We start from the raw sequence: 19,799 nt of genomic DNA, 5'->3' as shown, positions 1-19,799 counted from the left end.
ACTGACCCCATGCACCTATATGCACTCAGAATCAACCTTTTTCAATTACTGCTTGCCTGGCCCCTGATCTGGATCTGGATGGGGCATAACCTGGACTAAGTTATGCATTAGGTAGAGTAGACACAGTGCTGAAAGCCCATAGTACATTTCCTTCCAAAGGAAAACAAGAGAATATGACATGAAATACACGATAATGAACCCAGACCTAGGTTGTATTAGGTTGTACAACCTGTACAACCTAGGTTGTATCAGTTGCAAAATGTAACTTCTGATGTTTTTATGGCAGAAGGGGGTCCACCTTGGCAAAAGTAATAATGCCACTCTGAACAGAGCTGAATTATATCAACTCCTTACTTGGAAAATGGTGATTAAACGGGAAAAATGTAAGCATTTAAGATTTTCCCCACATTTTTAGAAAGGAGTATATAATTCATTGCAGTTAATGAGAAAAAGCTCTTCTTTTTGGAAAAGTGCCAGGTAACAAATGGAGATTTGGGGGAAAATCACCCTCTGCCATCCCCAGTTGTCCAGGCACTGTGGTTCCTGCCTCAGCTTCACGGCCCGGACACTCAACCCCCAACTGCCCACACTATTGGTGTCTGAAAGCTCACGTCTGAGCCTTTCTCTGGGTACTGCCCTCATGGAGGAAGCTGGCAAGCCCAAGGTCTTGTCCTTCCCTGGTGGGAGGCTGTGTCTAATGTTTAGTTGATAAAGGGGCACAAAGGCCTGGCCCTTTGCCTCAATTTGTAATATCCCTGAAGATCCATCCAGATATACAGCTGCCTGCAGTGTAGACTGAGGTCTCTGTTGCAGCTGTGGTGAACCTCATCTTCTCTCTCTGCCCAGTCTTGCTTCTCCTAGTCTCTCATGGATGTCACCAAGCACAGTCCCTGAGAAGCCAGCACACAAATCTGCCTCCCAGAATCTGTTTCCCAGGGAACCCAAACTAAAACCCCAATAAATAATGGATTCCAGTGAGAATCATCAATGGATGCTGCTGTGGGTTGAATTGTGTTCCCTCCTCCTCAAATTCTTATGTTGACATCTGGACCCCCACTGTCCCCTGAATGTGACCTTATTTGGAGATAGGGTCTTTGCAGACAGATTCAAGTTAAAAGGAGTTCATTGGGGTGGGCTTTAGTACAATGGGACCAGGGTGCTTATAAGAAGAGAAGATTTGGACCAGGCATCCAGAGAGGGAAGGGGATGTGAGGTGACACGAGGAGACAGTCATCTACAAGCCAAGGAGAGAGGCGCCTGGACCGGATGCTGCCCTCACAGCCTTTAGCAGGAACCAATCCCGCCAACACCTCGATTTCAGGCTGCTACCATCTAGAACCATGAATTATAAATTCCTGCTGGCTAACCCCCAAATCTGTGGTACTTATGAGAGCAGCCCTTGCGAATGAATACAGATGCTAAAATCATTAGGTCAAAGGATTGCCAGGAAGCAGGATATTCCCATGGTGTCAAAGCATCACCCTCCAGACTGCCTACTAGCTGTGAAGGGGAAAATCACATTTTACCATGGAGGAATCTGGCACTTTACCAAGAGATTAAATTTAGCATCAGTAACAGTGGAAGAACTTGACATCAGGTGCCTTTTTTTACATTTATTTTTTTTTTTTATAAATTCAAGTTAGTTAACATACAGTGTAGCCTTAGGAGTAGAACCCTGTGATTCATCACTTACATATAACACCCAGTGCTCATCTCAACAAATGCCCTCCTTAATGCCCATCATGCATTTAGCCCATCTCTCCCCCACCCAACACCCTCCAGCAATCCTCAATTTGTCTTCTGTATTAGAGTCTCTTACAGTTTGCCTCCATCTCTGTTTTTATCTTCTTATTCTTTCCCTTTCCCTATGTTCATCTGTTGTATTTCTCAAATTCCACATATGAATGAAATCATATGATATTTGTCTTTCTCTGACTGGTTTTACTTAGCATAATACCCTCTAGTTCTAGCCACGTTGTTGCAAATAGCAAGATTTCATTCTTTTCCATTGCTGAGTAGAATTCCAGTGTGTGTGTGTGCGTGTATGTGTGTGTGCGTGCGTGCGTGTGTGTGTGTGTGTGTGTGTGTGTGTACATACCACATCTTCTTTATCCATTCATCAGTCAATGGACAGTTGGGCTCTTTCCATACTTTGGCTATTGTCGATAGTGCTGCTATAAACATTGGGGTGCATGTGCCCCTTCAAATCAGCATTTTTGTATCCTTTGTATAAATACCTAGTAGTGCAATTGCTGGGTTGTAGGGTAGTTCTATTTTTAACTTTTTGAGGAACCTCCGTACTGTTTTCCAGAGTGGCTGCACCAGTTTGCATTCCCAGCAACAGTGCAAAAGGGTTCCTCTTTCTCTGCATCCTTACTAGCATCTGTTGTTTCCTGAGTTGTTCATTCTAGTCATTCTGACAGGTGTGAGGTGGTATCTCATTGTGGTCTTGATTTCTACTTCCCTGATGATGAGTGATGTTGAGCATCTTTTCATGTGTCTCTTGGCCATCTGGATGTCTTCTTTGGAAAAGTGTCTATTCATGTCTTCTGCCCATTTCTTCACTGGGTTATTTGTTTTTTAGGGGGGTGCTGAGTTTGGTAAGTTCTTTATAAATTTTGGATACTAACTCCTTATTTGATATGTCATTTGCAAATGTCTTCTCTCATTCTGTCAGTTGCTTTTTAGTTTTGTTGATTGTTTCCTTTGCTGTGCAGATGCTTTTTATCTTGATGAAGTCCCAATAGTTCATTTTGCTTTTACTTCCCTTGCCTCCAGAGACATGTCAAGTAAGAAGCTGTTGTGGCTGAGGTCAAAGACGTTGCTGCCTGTTTGTCCTGTAAGATTTTGATGGTTTCCTGTCTCACAATTAGGTCTTTCATCCATTTTAGTGTATGGTATAAGAAAGTAGTCCAGTTTCATTCTTCCACATGTCATTGTTCAGTTTTCCCATCACTATTTGCTGAAGAGACTTTTTTCCATTGGATATTCTTTCCTGTTTGGTCAAAGATTTGTTGGCCATATATTTATGGGTCTGTTTCTGCGTTCTCTATTTTATTGCATTAATCTACGTGTCTGTTTTTGTGCCAAAAGCGTACTGTCTTGATGATCACAGCTTTGTAATACAGCTTAAAGTCCAGAATTGTGATACCTCCAGCTTTGGTTTTCTTTTTCAACATTACTTTGTCTATTTGGAGTCTTTTCTGGTTCCATACAAATTTTAGGATTGTTTGTTCTAGCTCTGTAGAAAATGCTGTGTTATTTTGATAGGGATTGCATTATATGTATAAATTGCTTTGGGTAGTATCAACATTTTCACAATATTTGTTCTTTCAATCCACGAGGGTGGAATGCTTTTCCATTTCTTTGTGTCTTCTTCAATCTCTTTCATAAACTTTCTGTAACTTTCAGCATACAGATATTTTACCTCTGGTTAGGTGTATTCCTAGGTGTCTTACGGTTTTTAGTGCAATTGTAAATGGGATCAATGCCTTAATATCCCTTTCTGCTGCTTCATTACTGGTTTATAGAAATGCAACCGATTCCTGTACATTGATTTTATATCCTGTGACTTTGCTTAGTTCATGTATCAGCTCTAGCAGTTTTTTGGTGAAGTCTTTCAGGTTTCTCATGTAGAGTATCATGTCATCTGTGAAAAGTGAAAGTCTGACTTCTTCCTTGACGATTTGAATGCCTTTTTTTCTTTTTGTTGTCTGATTGTTGAGGCTAGGACTTCTAGTCCTATGTTGAACAATAGTGGTGAGAGTACACATCCCTGTCATGTTCCTGATCTCGGGGGGAAAGCTCTCAGTTTTTCTCCATTGAGAAATATCATTATTTCATTGAGATATCATTATTTAATTATTTCATTGAGATGATATTAGCTGTGGGCTTTTCATATATGGCTTTTATGATGTTGAGTTATGTTCATCCTATCCCTACTTTCTTGAGGGTTTTTATCAAGAAAGATGTTGTATTTTGTCAAATGTTTTTTTCTGCATATATTGGGAGGATTATATGGTTCTTATCCTTTATTAATGTGGTGTATCACATTGACTGATATGTGAATATTAAACCAGCCTTGTAGCCCAGGAATAAATCCTGCTTGATCATGGTGAATAATTCTTTTGATGTACTGTTGAATTCAATGTCCTAGTATCTTGTTGAGAATTTCTGCATCCAGGTTCATCAGGGATATTGGCCTGTAATTCTCCTTTTTAGTGGGGTCTTTTTCTGGTTTTAGAATCAAGGTAATGCTGGCCTCATAGAGTTTAGAAGTTTTCCTTCCATTTCTATTTTTTGAAACAGTGTGAGGAGAAAGAGTATTAACTCTTCTTTAATTTCTTTTTGGGAGATTTTTAGTAACTGATTCCATTTCTTTGCTGGTTATGATCCTGTTCGAATTTTCTATTTCTTCCTGTTTGAGTTTTGGTAGTGTGTGAGTGTCTAGGAATTTGTCCATTTCTTCCAGATTGTCCAGTTTGTTGGCATATAATTTTTCATAGTATTCACTTATAATTGTTTTTCTGTGGTGTTGGTTGTGATCTCTTTCATTTGTGATTTTATTTACTTTGGTCCTCTCTCTTTTCTTTTTGAGAAGTCTGGCTAGGGGTTTATCAATTTTGTTTAGTCTTTCAAAAAACCATCTCTTAGTTTCATTGATGTTATACTTTTTTTTGGATTCTATATCATTTATTTCTGCTCTAATCTTTATTATTTCCCTTCTTCTGCTGGATTTAGGCTTTATTTGCTGCTCTCTTCCTAGCTCCTTTAGGTGTAAAGTTAAGATGTAAATTTGGGACCTTTCTTGCTTCTTGAAACAGGCCTGAATTTCCTCTTAGGACTACTTTTGCTGCATCCCAAAGGTTTTAGACTGTCATGTTTTCATTTTCATTTGCTTCCATGTATTTTTTAATTTCTTCTTTAATTTCCTGGTTAACCCATTCACCCTTTAGTAAGGTGTTCTTTTAACCTCCATGTATTTAAGGGCTTTCCAAATTTTTTCTCGTGGCTGATTTCAAGTTTCATAGCATTGTGATCTGAAAATATGCATGGTATGATCTCAATCTTTTTGTACCTGTTGAGGACTGAATTGTGACTAAATATGTGATCTATTCTAGATAATGCTCCATGTGCATTCAAGAAGAATGTGTATTTGCTACTTTAGGATGAAAGTAAGCAAGTCCATCTAGTCCAGTATGTTATTCAGAGACTTTGTTTCCTTGTTGCGTTTCTGCTTAGATGATCTATTGTTGTAAGTAAAGTATTAAATTCTCCTACAATAATAGTATTATTATCAATGAATTTGCTTATGTTGGTGATTAATTGATTTATGTATTTGGGTGCTTACAAATTGGGGGTATAAGTATTTATAATTGTTAGCTCTTGATGGATAGACCCCTTAAGTACGATAGAATACCCTTCTTCATCTCTTGTTACAGTCTTTGTTTTAAAATCTGGTTTGTCTGATATAAGTATGGCTACTTTGGCTTTCTTTTGGCATCCATTACCATGATGGATGGTTCTCCATCCCTTCACTTTCAATCTATAGGTGTCCTCAGGTCTAAAATGCGTCTCTTGTAGATAGCATATAGATGGATCTTGTTTTTCTATCCATTCTGAAACCCTATGTCTTTTGATTGGGGCATTTAGTCCATTTGCATTCAGAGTGATTATTGAAAGATATGAATTTAGTGCCATTCTGTTATCTGTAGGTTTTGTGCTTGTGGTGATGTCTCTGATCCTTTGTAGTCTTTGTAGCATTCCACTCGCAGAGTGGTCATGAACTCCTTTAGTTTTTGTTTCTCTGGGAAAGACTTTATCTCTCCTTCTATTCTGAATGACAGCTTTGCTGGATAAAGATTCATGGCTGCATATTTTTCCTATTCAGCACATTCACTATTTCCTGCCACTCGCTTCTGGCCTGCCAAGTTTCAGTGGAAGGGTCTGCTACTACCCTTATGTGTCCACCCTTAAAGGTTAAGGCCTGTTTGTTCCTAGCTGCTTTAAGAATTCTCTCTTTGTATTTTGCCAGTTTCACTATGAGATGTCATAGTGTTGACCTGTTTTTGCTGATTTTGAAGGGAGTTCTCTGTGCCTCTTGGACTCAGGTGTCTGTTTCCTTCCCCAGGTTAGGAAGTTCTCAGCTATTTGTTCAAATAAACAAATTTGTTCTCAGCTAATTTGTTCAAATAAAACTTCTGCCTATTTTTCACGCTCTATTTTTAACGTTTGTTTATTTTCGAGAGACAGAGAGATAGACTGTGAGCAGGGGAGGGGCAGAAAGAGAGGAAGGCACAGAATCGGAAGCAGACTCCAGGCTCTGAGCTGTAGCACAGAGACCAATATGGGGCTTGAACCCACGAACCACAGGATCATGACCTGAGCCGAAGACGGATGTTCAACCAACAGTCACCCAGGCATCCCTGTGTTTGTAAAGTTCGGAACAGCACGCATTGTTGCTGCTAGGCTCATCCTACTAGGTGGAGGGTATCCTGTCTCTAATGGAGTAAGGTCTATTTTTCTTCACAATCATCACAGGATAACACAGGGGTGTGTTAGGGTCACCCCATGTCACATCTTGAGGCTCTTGGGTTCCCATCCAAGGAGGAGAGATTTCCCCATCAGGCAGACACACCCAATTCTGAATTCCTGATCCTTGGATTCAAATGAAACCCCAAGCTCCGCTATGAGACGTGGGGATTTGGGTGCAACAATGACATGTGGTGGACAAGGCCAAGTGCTGCCCAACTGCTGAAGGTACAACCTTCATTGTCTCTGGAATATTCCATGAAGGGATGCCATCCACATAGAGCACAATGAGGATGGCACCCTTGGAGAGCTGTGTATCCTGGCCCACTGGCAAGGAGTTGAATAAATTTCAAATGCTCTGAGGCCCTTGTCCTTACCCTCTTTGAGTGCACAGGCTCCACCCATGGGTTGTGGTCTCCCCCATATCAGGGGTTATGACCTCTGTGAACAGTTTTACTTCCATCTCCCAGAGATAGGGGCTGCTCCAGGCTTTGGTTCCCTTTTGGTTCTTTTGAGAAGTAATGGTTTTTCCTGTCTGCTCCTTGGACATCCCCATGGACAGCCAGTCAAAACCATTCTGGTTTCACAGGTAAATCCCTTACCAACTGGTGTTTCCCTGTGTCTGGGAAGGTCCAGCTTCCCTTGGGCCTCCCCTCTTTGGCCTTGAGCTTTTCAATGAGCAAAACTACCTATTTCCTTTGTCTCCTCTGAATCTTTTCCCTGTCTTCCACTAGTCCAGTAGAATAGGCTGTTTTAAGAACCCTCATCCCAGGGGGACCTGGCTGGCTCAGTCAGTATAGCATAGGACTCTTGATCTCTGGGTCATGAGTTCGAGCCCCACGTTGGACACGAAGATTAAAAAAAAAAAAAAAAAAGGAATCCTTATCCTGAATTTACTTGTGCAGGTCTTGTTTTGCCTACCTGTCCTTTTTTTCCCCTTTAATGACTTATTTTAATTCTCAGAATTCTTCCCTGGCATTGCATGCCCCCTAGAGATGCTAATTAAGAGCCTCCTCTTCCTGCAAATAGTCATCAGGCGGCCCAGCTCAGCAGTTGTTCTCAACCTGGGTGGCACATCAGAATCACTTAGGGAGCTTTCAAAAGTCTCAGGAGCCCAGGCTACACCCCAGACCAGTTAAATCAGGACCTGGGGGTGGGGCCCAGCCGTGATATTTTTTAAAGCTCTCCAGGCAATTCCAAAGCGTAGGCAAGGTTGACAACCACTGTTTATTGTTCCCATTTACAATGCATGTTTCTATGTTTAAGACACTTCTGTAGCCAGTAGGACAGAAGCTCCAGCTTCCAGAGTGAAGACTATTTCCATCCCCATTGTCCAAAAAGGTCGCTTGCAAAGGTCACATCTCAAGCCAAAATGTGCATCTCAGAGAAACAGTCTTTTAAATAAAAATAAAGCCAATTGTTATTCCCTAGCACAACACAGATGTGAGGATGCCAAAGGGGACCTGACTTGCCCACCAGCTCTAGAAGCCTGGTCCCAGGAAGAAATACTGGGGGGGATTTCATCTCCCAAGATGAGACCCTTAGGGCCCCAGGATTAAGATGGCAAACCCAAAGGAAGAAGAAGTGCTACAGGCAGTAGTGACTCCTGTAGGGAGGAGGAGGAGGAGGAGTCAGAGGCTGCAGAGAGGATGTGGTTTCTGACCTGGGTTTTTGATAACGAATGGGACTTTCCCAGGCAGAGGGGAGGGAGAAAGGCACAGAAGTACTTGGAGAAGGGCCAAGGGAGCTACAGCTCTTTGATCCAGACCTCACCAGTCCACCTCATAAGGGAAAGAACCAGCTCTGAGTTTCCAAAAGCTGACACTGTCACACTGAAATTAAAGAATCCAATCCACCAAGAGGTATCCATCCCAAAGATGTGATAAGTGGCCAAGTCTGTGAAGATGAGCAGGTCGCTGTTCAGAAGGCAGAGGGATTCGTTTGAGGCTGGAAGGGTGGAGTAGGGTTTCCTGAAGAGAGAAGCTGCACCTCAGGGGGTGAGGAGAACCAAGGGGATCATTTTGGGGAGCACGGAGGTTGGGCCAAGTTGGAGGTTGGGCAGGTGGCTGCTGAATACCAGGTTAGGAATGCAGAGAGTCTTAGTCAGGTATCTTTCCTTGCATCTATAACCTCGTCTGAGAAGCTCTACTGTAAGCTCCCTGAAAGCAGCGGTCAGCTCTGGATTTCACCCCACCTCCAAAAGCAGCAGCACACAGTTGTACATCTGGCAAGTCCGAGTAAAGAAAAGTTCACCAATGGAATAGTAAGCATTCTTGGAAGTAGTGGAAGTAGGAAGGATGGAAGGGATGTGTTTAAAGAGAAAGAATTTTCAACACGCCACTGTCTGATTGTACACAAAGAGCTCACTCTCTTGAGAGATACTGCTTCTTCTCGGGAAGGTTCCTCAAAGCAAGCCTACCCTTCCCACTTGGGGTGCAAGGAGGCCCCCCCAGACCCACTGACTACCAGTCTGGGATGCTCACTCCATCAGGATGTTTCGGTGCTTTTCAACCCTTTCATTTCATTTTCATTTTCAGCTCTGTGATTGATATGCGGAGTACCCACCAAGCCTGCCATTCTTGAGAGCAAAATCGGGGGACAGGATGTGGAGGACACGGCAGAGTTCTCCTGGGCGACTTCTGCTGGCCAGCTGGTTGTAGTTGGCACCAGCACTTCTTTTGCCTCCATCAGGAATCCAAGGTGCAGGACACAGCTCCTGGGCCAAGGCCTGGCATGGGTCTAGCCTGGCTAGGACAGCTTTGAGGAACCTTGCAGAGGCCATGAGTGCAGAGCAGGTCACCTGGGGAGAGCACCAGCTCCCTCCCCTTCCCTCTTCCTAATCCAGAGGTAACTTTCTCAAAGCCTTTCAGCCTCAGTGCAATGAGACTTGCTGTGAGCACGGTGGGACGGGCTTGGGGCTGTGAGAGCTCACTGCAGCTGCCAGCATCGCTGCAGCAACTAAAAGCAGGGAATGCATCTGGGGGACACGTGGTCCGGGACTTGGAGTCACATCCCAGCTCCGGTCTTGCAGCCTACAAGTGGAACGTTTATTTTCAAAGCTCATCCGCTTCCCACGCAGAGCCTCTCCAGGTGCAAGGAGGCAGCGCGGGTTCCACGAGGGTGGATTCCATGGTTCGGAGCCCTGGACCGGGAGCCCTGTCACACTCTATCCACCAAGACAGAGTGAGCTGGAGAGAATTCAGACCTCACAGCCACACAAACATAAGCCCTCCGCCCGGCCCGAAACACGCCAACTTATTCCTCACTCCCTTCCCTCCCTTGGTAGCAAAATGACTGCAGTTCCCGTCTTCCTCTCTTGTACCCCTTTGACTTCGGAAAAGGAGAGCGGTCATCTCCCTGGTTCAGACCAAGGTGCCTCCAGCTTTTGCTTCTTACAAACCCCACATTTCCAACAGTAAGTGTTGTAAATTAGGGCCCCTCCCCCTCCTCTCCTCACTCAACCTTCCTCATTTCCATTTTTGCTCCAAGAACATTTTCTGCTCAGGAGGAAGATTCTTTTCTCCCCTCTCCTATTACTTCCAGAGTGACCTGCTGATTTCAGTCATGGAGCCACTCGTCCAGGGGTCTCCATGCCTCTCACGTGCTCAACAAATGATAGCCCAGTCATCTCACTGGCTTGAGTCCCCTTCTGGCTGAGATATCACGGTCAGATCCTGCTGAAGCCGGGGCCCCTGGCTAGGTTCCGAGACAACATCTTTCAATGATCACCGCCAGCCCTGCCAGCGGAGGCACAGTCCCCGGGTCCCCCAACTCTAGGCACAGTCAGCAAGCGCAAGTTCTTCAGGGACCGAGCTCCTGGAGAGAGAAACAGAACTCCAGTCACTGGGAAACAGATCCTCCTCCTCGTTCTGGGTGTGGTTCCCGGATAAGAAGCAGTGGCAGCACCTGGGCTTGTTAGAAATGCTACTTTCCGGGCGCCTGGGTGGCTTGGTCGGTTAAGTGTCCGACTTTGGCTCAGGTCATGATCTCACGATCTGTGAGTTCGAGCCCCGCGTCGGGCTCTGTGCTGACAGCTCAGAGCCTGGAGCCTGTTCCAGATTCTGTGTTTCCCTCTCTCTCTGCCCCTCCCCTGTTCATGCTCTGTCTCTCTCTGTCTCAAAGGTAAATAAACGTTAGAAAAAAAAATTTTTTTTAATTAAAAAAAAAAAAAAAAAGAAATGCTACTTTCATCACCACTAGTCTGGGAGGTGGAGCAGTGGTTCCTAAACACCGGCATGAATGATGATGGTGGTGATGATAATGGCTGACGTTAAGCATAGTAACTCTGCACCGGCCCCTGTCCTAAGGATTTTATTAACACACTTACTCATCACAACAACTCTCGGAAGAGTTAAGTACTATTCATATTCTTGCAATTTTACAAATGAGAAAACTGAGAACAGAGGGTTAGGCAACTTGGTGTCGTCAGAGTAAATAACAGAATGACAGGTCAGGCTACACACACACCCCTTCACTGACTCCTCACTTGGCTTCAGTGATCTCCTCCCAGAACATGGGCAAGCTCAGCCTGGCTCACTCTCCCAATGCATTATACAGCTCAGTGGCCAAAAACCACTTTGGGCCAAATGCTTGGGTTTAAAGCTTGGTTCCACCACTTTGTGAACTTGGACAAGTAACTTAGGCTTTCTGTGTCTGTTTCCTCAGCTGTACGATGAGGATAATAACTGTGCCCATCTACCCCATAGGGCAGTCGTAAAGATTAAACTGGTTAATATACGTAATTGTGCCTGATGCATAACACACGCTCAGTAAATGTCACCTTATTATCTTGAAGGCCTCTAATTTGTAGAGGGGTGGAAAAAAGCAAGACACATATAGGAAGGAGAAGAGAGGGAGAAAAAGAACTTGGGAACACCAGCCTGAGAATTCTGTGACAACTCCTCAGGTAAACACTCATTCAGGCCCCTGCCCCTTCTCCCCTCTGCTGGAAAAGCACACACTAATGAAGCATTTTGTGCACAACTGAGGGAGGAGATGTGAATCTCTTCATTCTGGGTCTCAGGCACATATTTCATCTCCCGTGAAAGCAGATGGTGTTGACCCAGGCCCACCACCTCTAACTCTGAGAACTGCCTGGTGTAAGCAGAATTCCATGTCAAAGTACAGAGAATCACAGATGTTTGCTGCATCAAAGAAACAAATAAAGTGGGACCTACGAGATTCAGTGCCCTGCTTACACAGGAGCAAGGACAAGAAGAAAAACGGCCACTAGTCAATAAAATGAAGTCTGAATCTAAACCCTTAAGAACATCTAGCTATTTAGAGGAAATATGTGACTCTATTCTATTAGGGTTATTGTTGCTCTTTGAGGTGGATAAGACAGCAAAAATAACCATCAGAGGATGCCAAGCCTGTGGGGCAAGAAGGACCAGGCGCAAAGGTAAAGGGCGCCTAGGATGCTGAAATGTATTGACTTAATTAAGGAGGGAGAGTCTTACAAGTGGAAAAAGGAGCCAACACTTTGCCTCTTCCTCTCTCCCAGACTGGCCTCCCTCTCTTCCAGAAACGCCAAAATGATCCAACCACCGGGTCCAAGTAGATAAGGCTCTGGCATCAGATGAGCCAACCAGATAGCTAATTTGCCGTGATTTTCTCCTACAGTCACTCAAGGCTCTTGGTAATCACATACCCGCCCTGCGTAATCAGCAGGGGATCTGTGCAGTGAGGAGATGCAGTTTCTGTGCTATTCCAGCTCATGTTTAAGATCTGGGCAGCTGTCAGAAACCACATGACAAAGGGATAAGAATTTACTGTGCTGCTGTCCTTGATAAATTATATATTAAATCTTATATTAAATAGAAATTAAAGGGGCGCCTGGGTGGCGCAGTCGGTTAAGCGTCCGACTGCAGCCAGGTCACGATCTCGCGGTCCGGGAGTTCGAGCCCCGCGTCAGGCTCTGGGCTGATGGCTCGGAGCCTGGAGCCTGTTTCCGATTCTGTGTCTCCCTCTCTCTCTGCCCCTCCCCCGTTCATGCTCTGTCTCTCTCTGTCCCAAAAATAAATAAACGTTGAAAAAAAAAATTTAAAATTGTGTTTTTTATTTATTTTATTTCTTATATGCATATTTATTTTTGAGAGAGAGAGACAGAGCACTAGTGGGGGAGGGGCAGAGAGAGAGAGAGATAGAATACAAAGCAGGCACCAGGCTCTGAGCTGTCAGCACAGAGCCCGACGTGGGGCTCAAACTCACAAACTGTGAGATCATGACCTGAGCTGAAGTCAGTCACTTAACTGAGCCCCTAAAATTGTGTTTCTAGAAAGATAAACACAAATGTCAAAGCAACAGAAAAATCAAATTCACTTCTCACGCTGCCATGTAACAAAAGTGAATACTGTCTTTTTAGTTTCATTGTTACTTGGTCTTTTTTTTTTTTAACATACTTATAGTCAATATTCACAAAATTTGGGCTTAACTATTTTTCACTTAGCATTATTTTATATCAACATTTCTATTCCTTTCATCATACACAAATGTAACATTCTTAATAGTAATACTATATTTCATTATATATCATAATATGCTTTTATTTCATCATTTTTTGGTATTTTTTCCATTTTTTTCTTTTTGTCTCTTCTCTGCCCCATGATTTTTCCTTTTTTTGAGTTATTTATTCAGAATACGGTCTCAAGCATATGTTTACCAGGCCCAAGGATGTGATATTTCATGGCTCATTACACTTTGCCATGTTGCTTTCCAGAAATATTGTATTAATTTATGTTACTAGGACAATACAGCTTTCTCAAAAGCCTTGCCAGATTTTGATTTTGTAATCATAATTTGCTTTTACCAGTTTAACTGGCATTGCGTGACTTTGTGCTTTAAGTTCCTATAGTTACTAGGAAGGATGAATTCTTTTCCACAGATTTGTTTTCTATTTCTATTGTCTCTTGTGTGAAGGACATGCTCAGATTTTCTTTGACCACAAATGCAGTAGAAATAGTATTGCCCTTGTGGATTTGGTTTTATTCCCTAGAGATTCTGGATGTTCATTTTTTTCCATCCATTCTGTTTATCACAAACGATTTCCCTCCTAAGTCACTGTGACTCAAGAAAGTTTTGCTCAGTCCATGCAGGTTCCATTCAGGCGGAAGATCGTCCATTCAGCCCGGGTTCCTGGTGCTTTAACTACTGGTGGCTGCACAGCATAATCCCTTCATACATTTTCCTGCAGGCAGCCTGATTTTAAGTTCCCCAACTCCCTAATGAACTCGGTTCCCGATTTGTCAAATATACCCAGCAATTGTTCAATGCTGTATCAGGTGCTCCTAGGAAAAAAAAAATCAGAGAAACTGTTTTCATATTTGCCTTTCTGGGCATCTCTGATTTATACGATACCTTTCGGGTAGGGTATCGTTTACTGATTGCAAAGCTTTCCATGACCACTGGGTCAGATTCTGAAAAGGGAAGAAGAACCAAAGTGAAGATGAATCTATGGCACACGGGGGTAGGATGGCGGGGGAAGAAAACCAGGTCATAGACAGGATAAGATTAACTTAAAACAAAACTTATGTGTTTGAAATATGTTACAGAATGGACATAAGGCCAATTTAGTTGGTTCAAAGGATATCCACCATCTAGGAATATATCTACCTTTTGCGGGCATCACACAAAATTGTAAAGCAACAACAATAATTAAGAACTGTACAAGAAATGCTAAACATTGCACAAATTATTTGATTTTCAAAAATGGTCAAAAGACTAACAGACACATGAAAAAATGCTCAACATCACTCATCATCAGGAAATACAAATCAGAACCATAATGAGATACCACCTCACACCTGTCAAAATGGCTAACATTAACAACTCAGGCAACAGCAGATGTTGGTGAGGATGCAGAGAAAGAGGATCTCTTTTGCACTGCTGGTGGGAATGCAAGCTGATGCAGCCACTCTGGAAAACAGTATGGAGGTTCCTCAAAAATTTAAAAATAGAACTACCCTCTGACCTAGCAATTGCACTACTAGGTATTTATCCAAGGGATATAGGTATGCTGTTTCGAAGGGGCGCACACATCCCAAGGTTTATAGCAGTGCTATCGACAAGAGTCAAGTATGGAAAGAGCCCAAATGGCCACCGATGGATGAATGGATACAGAAGATGTGGTATATATATGCAGTGAAGTATTACTCGGCAATCAAAAAGAATGAAATCTTGTCATTTGCAACTACGTGGATGGAACGAGAGGGTATCATGCTAAAAGAAATTAGTCAAAGACAGATAATCATATGACTTCACTCATATAAGGAATTTAAGATACAAAACAGATGAACATAAGGGAAGGGAAGCAAAAATAATATAAAAATGGGGAGGGGACAAAACATAAGAGACTTAAAATATAGAGAACAAACAGGGTTGCTGGAGGGGTTGTGGGAGGGGTGATAGGCTAAATGGGTAAGGGGCATTAAGGAAGACACTTGTTGGGATGAGCACAGACTGTTGTAGATAGGGGATGAATCACTGGAATCTACTCCTAAAATCATTGTTGCACTATGTGCTAACTAACTTGGATGTAAATTTAAAAAGTAATTAATTAATTAGTTTTAAAAATGGCCAAAAGATTTCTGTTTAAAAAAAAATTTGTTGCTGTCTATCCCTTGGCTTTTTTTTTTTTTTTTACCTATAAGAAGGATGCCAAGGTGAGGAAGAAGGCGTCTCAGCACGCTTCCTCTCTCACTCAATTCTTTCTCACCACAAGCTTAGATTATGCAGCCACACACTGATGCCCCCCCACTTCTCCATCCCCACTCTCCCAACCAGGCTAACTCCTGGCCACAACTTTGGGTCTCTGGAGAGGAGAGACTGGTGGTAGAGAAGCTACTCTGAAGAGCTACATATCTAACTGGTGAGGGGAAGGGGCATTTCTCCTCTGCGGTAGACACAACTACATTGTAGTTCCAAAGTTCAGGTGCCAAAGAGTTACCATTATTATTGTTACTATTATTATTAACACTTACTGAACACTTAGAATATGCCATGACCTAAGATAATCACTTAAATACCTTATCTCTTTTAATTTTCACTACCACTATTATCCCATTTTACAGATGAGGCAAAGTGATGTTTAAAAGCCTGGCTATGGTCACCCAGCTGATGATAACAGACAGGACTGACACTCTCTAACATCTTGCCTCTCATAGTATGGGGATACGTCTTGATTGTTTGTAATAAATTATAACTTTTGCCACAAGTGTGCTATTTTTAACTATTAAAAAAACAAACAAACAAACAAACAAACAAACAACTACTAGTTAAGAGCTGACCATTCCTATGAAGCCAAATGCAAAAAGCCCTAACTTGTGATTTCCCAGGCAAACAGCACCAACCACCTTACCATCTCCTGTTCTTTTCTAATAATTCCACATGCAAGCTGTGTTCCTTTCAACACTGGTAAGATATCTGAGATCACACCAGGGGCAGAGGTGGAGGAGGACAGAGGGTAGGGATCCCAGCGTGGAAGTCAAGAGGCCTGTGTTTTGGCCCGGCTTTTACCACTGACTCATCTCTTTGAACCAGAAGTTCCTCATGGGCAAAGGAAACCCGTGGTTGACATGGTTTCTAACATCCACTCCAACTTTAATTGTCTAACAATCTAAGAAGCCTGGTGGTGTCAGCATACTCATGGCTACGGGTGTAGACACAACACCCCCTACCGGCAGCCTTTTGGCAGTGAGGTCGTGGTCACTGGCTCAGCACTCCAGCTTGCTGGTCCTTGCGGGAGGGGGGAAGGGGGGGCGGTGGCTGTGGGGACTGTGGGAAAGGCCAGCAAAGGGGGAAGCGGTTCAGGCATGCCCCCCACTCACCCAGCTCTTCTCTAAAGTATATATCGCCATGTGTCCGCTGAAAGAAATGTGCTTAAGATTCAGACAGGCAAAGGTTTTACAGAGGGCAGGAGGATTACAGAATAATTTAGGGGAGAGTCAGGTGGTGGGGGCTGGGGCAGGTATCAAGGCCTGTGTGATCATGAAAAGCCACAATTTTTTTTTTCATAAAAAATGCTTTTCTTTTAAAGTAAGGTATAGTCTCTTAAAGGCAGGCATATACCCATTCTCTGAAAGCGAAAAATAAACTCTATGGATTTTGTGTGTTCGTCTAAAATATAAGGCAGGTAAAGGTTCTGTGCTTCCCCCAAGGATGCTTATCAGCGTCAGCTATGTGCTGTGCGGGCCTGCTCACCTCTGTAGCTGAAAACCAGCCCCAAGCACTTCACTTCTCAGCAAAGTGACCTGCCCTTCCAATGTCATCGGCCTCTGTTCCCTTCCTCCTGGGGCATCTGATGGGAAACACAGGCCCTCTCCACTTAGACTCTAGATAAACACACATAACACAATGACATTTCAAGGCTTTAGACCTGGTTTTAAAAAATGAAAATTCTGAGCACCGAATCTGCAGCCCGCAGCACAGCAATAGGGCAGCCAATCGCCTGGGTCTCCTAGCTTCTCCCATTCACCTCTTCCTGAAGCCTCACACCTGAGGACAGGGCTGTTCACCAGCACTCCGCACCTCTCCTGGGACTCACCTTCCCTATGAACATATCAGAGGAGAGGAAAGATGGGGGGTGGAAAATGTGTCCAAGAGGGCAGGTGGGAGAGGAGGAATCCAATCTATGGTAAAGTCCGTTTTCACATTAAGTTCCAGAAGATCTCACCGCCCTCCCCCCCCCAATTCACACAGAGATATTGACTACCTCTACCATCATGAATGGAAAAACCAGCCTGGCCTGTTCTCTACACCAAGGGCTCCTGGTTCCCAGCCTGTGGTCCATCCCCCTGGAATGCTTCCCCAAAGCACCCCTCGGTTGGCTCTGCTTTCTTCCCCTGGCTCTTACCTTCTGGATCTTTTCCCTTCCTTTCCATCCTTTCAAATAGAAGCCCATCAAACCAACAGAGACTGATTTTAATCCCTCCCCTAACCCTCCACCCCACATCTGCTCGAGCTGGCCGAGACAGAAAGCCCTGTAGTGAGTGAACGGGGAGAGCCAAAGACTGTAAATGCTAATGGCAGAGTCTTTTCTTCCCACCTACTGAGTTTAGGCTGGTCTTGTGGTTTTGCTTTGGCCAACAAAGTGTATGATAGTGATGCTGTGTGACTTCCAGAGCCGAGGCCTCCAGAGGCCTTAGAGCTTCTGCTCGGGTCTCTTGAAATGTTGCCCAGATCACCATGAAAGGAAGCTTGTTTAGCCTACCAGATAATGAGAAGCCATAGGAACATGGCCCAAGGCACCCTGCCACCAGTCAGCACTAAATGCCAGCCACGGGAGTGATGGCTGACCTTCCAGCTCGGTGCAGCTGCAGAAGCAGGCCCCGGTGAAACCAGCGGACGAGTGACCCAGCCGACCCACAGAAGCACGAGAAATGATATACAAGTGGTGTTTTCAACCACTCAGTTTCAGGGTGCTAAGCAGCACTAGACAACTGAAATGCACACTTTTACCTTTTTCTCTATTGTTTATGGAATAAGATACTAGGATGGGATTCTTTCTGCCTCTGCTTTAGCTAAGGCACCAGTATGAGAGATATCAGATACCCGCGTGAATGTGGAACAAGCCCCCTTATCCAGAATTCACAAAGAACATTTCGAGACCTGGCTGCTTCATTCTTGGATGCCTCACTCAGCTCAAGGATATGAAAAGGGGTTGGAGGGCGATGTGGCGGGGAAACATAGGTAAAGAGGTTGGTTTTGTTTTTGTTTTTGTTTTTTTTTCTGTAAAGAGCTGTTAATGAAGGTGCATCTCCTTCATCTCAAGCCCGGTGAAGCAGGCTTATGTGGACCACCTGGAATGTCTTGAAATACAGTCAGGAAACAGCACATGATGGGTCCCAGCTTTGTGCTTTGACACTGACAGTGGGCTGTGACAGTGGGGTGGAGGGGCACGGGGGACTGATCTGGTTTTGTGGGGTTTCTTGGGTAGAGTGTGTCCTGTGAACCAATTGTGGTCACTCAGAAGAGAGAGCTGGCATGTGGTCAGCTTGGGTGCTGTCTCATAGGACCACCTAGAGAGGCAGAGAGACACCAGCAGCAAAAAGCTGGAAGTGGGCATTGGATTGCTAGGGTCTTAGAAATCCAGAGGGACCTCCTAGAATAAAGATACATCTTCACATGCCCCGAGAATTGCAGGAGGGATGGCCAATGGGGGGGGGGGGTCTCTGAAGAACCCACCACAACACCCAACAAGAAAGGGTCCACATCAAACACTGGCCAGGCTTGGAGAGTGGGAAACCCACCTTGCTAATTCCCTTGTCCCAAACTCCCTACCTGCCCCCCAATCCTGGAAGTCCAGAAACTAGCTAGCAAACTGAGAACTACAGGCAGGAGAAAAGCAGAAGGCAGAGACCACAGAGAGGCCACCGGCTACCCACCACCCCTTCCCACACCAGCCCCCCAGCCTGATGCGGGCTAGAGATGGGGAGGAGGAGGGGAATTGACATTAAATCAGGTTCAAGGCTTAACCCTCGTCTTGGGCTAGAAGTTCTGATTTCTGACTTGAGACAGAGTTCAACTTAGAATGACACAAGTCCTATCGATTTCCTAAGAATGAGTCGAAAAGTCAGGGTGCCTGGGTGGCTTAGTCGGTTATGGTTAAGCATATGACTTCGGCTCAAGTCATGATCTCACGGTCCACGGGTTCGAGCCCCCTGTCGGGATCTTTGCTGACAGCTTACAGCCTGCTTCGGATTCTGTGTCTCCCTCTCTCTGCCCCTCCCCTGCTCATGCTCTCTCTCTCTCAAAAATAAATACTAAAAAAAAATTTTAAAGTATGAGTTGAAAAGTCATAAGCCTTCTGAGTTTTCACATCAAACTTCCCCTATTAAATAAAATTTAAAACGGCAATGGGGGGGAATAATATTTTGATTAACTCGTTAATTGTATTTGTTGGACGTGCTGATTACATATTTTGTCTATTCACCGTCTATTCACCATTTCTCAGGAATACAGTTCCTAGGGATGAAAAAGTTATCTTTGTGCAATTCTCTTTTTCCCAGTTACCCATACCCTCTTTGATCACATTATCCTCCTACTCGTACAAACTATGTGGGCTTATAACTTATCTCATCATGTGATTACATTCAACCAGGTCCAGAAAGTCCCTAGCTGCTCATTGGTTAGGACAGAGAAGACATTGAGGCTACAAACTTGGAAACAGGTCTTTCCAGGTGCTTAAGGCCCTGGCAAACTTTCTCCCCATGACCGTGGGAAGAGGTCAGCACAGGTGTCTGTTGGCGTAAGGCCAGTCTCACTTGTCTGGA

General features: G+C 44.1%; 1 protein-coding gene and 1 long non-coding RNA gene across 4 annotated transcripts in view; both read right to left on the bottom strand.

Moving 5' to 3' along the window:
* The window catches only part of SCD5 (stearoyl-CoA desaturase 5), a 170,950-nt gene that overhangs the window by 94,530 nt on the left and 56,621 nt on the right, over window positions 1-19,799 (bottom strand). The gene's annotated exons all lie outside the window — the stretch shown is intronic.
* Window positions 12,806-17,172, bottom strand: LOC121033507 (uncharacterized). Its single transcript, XR_005791951.1, has 2 exons — window positions 16,729-17,172; window positions 12,806-13,817 (listed from the first exon to the last, which is right to left on the bottom strand). It is a non-coding gene; the product is annotated as an uncharacterized LOC121033507 (long non-coding RNA).

This window comes from Herpailurus yagouaroundi, unplaced genomic scaffold, assembly GCF_014898765.1.
Source record: "Herpailurus yagouaroundi ecotype Mexico unplaced genomic scaffold, PumYag 28, whole genome shotgun sequence".
In the NCBI taxonomy this organism is placed as follows: Eukaryota; Metazoa; Chordata; class Mammalia; order Carnivora; family Felidae; genus Herpailurus; species Herpailurus yagouaroundi.
This window is presented reverse-complemented; position numbering and strand designations above follow the sequence as displayed.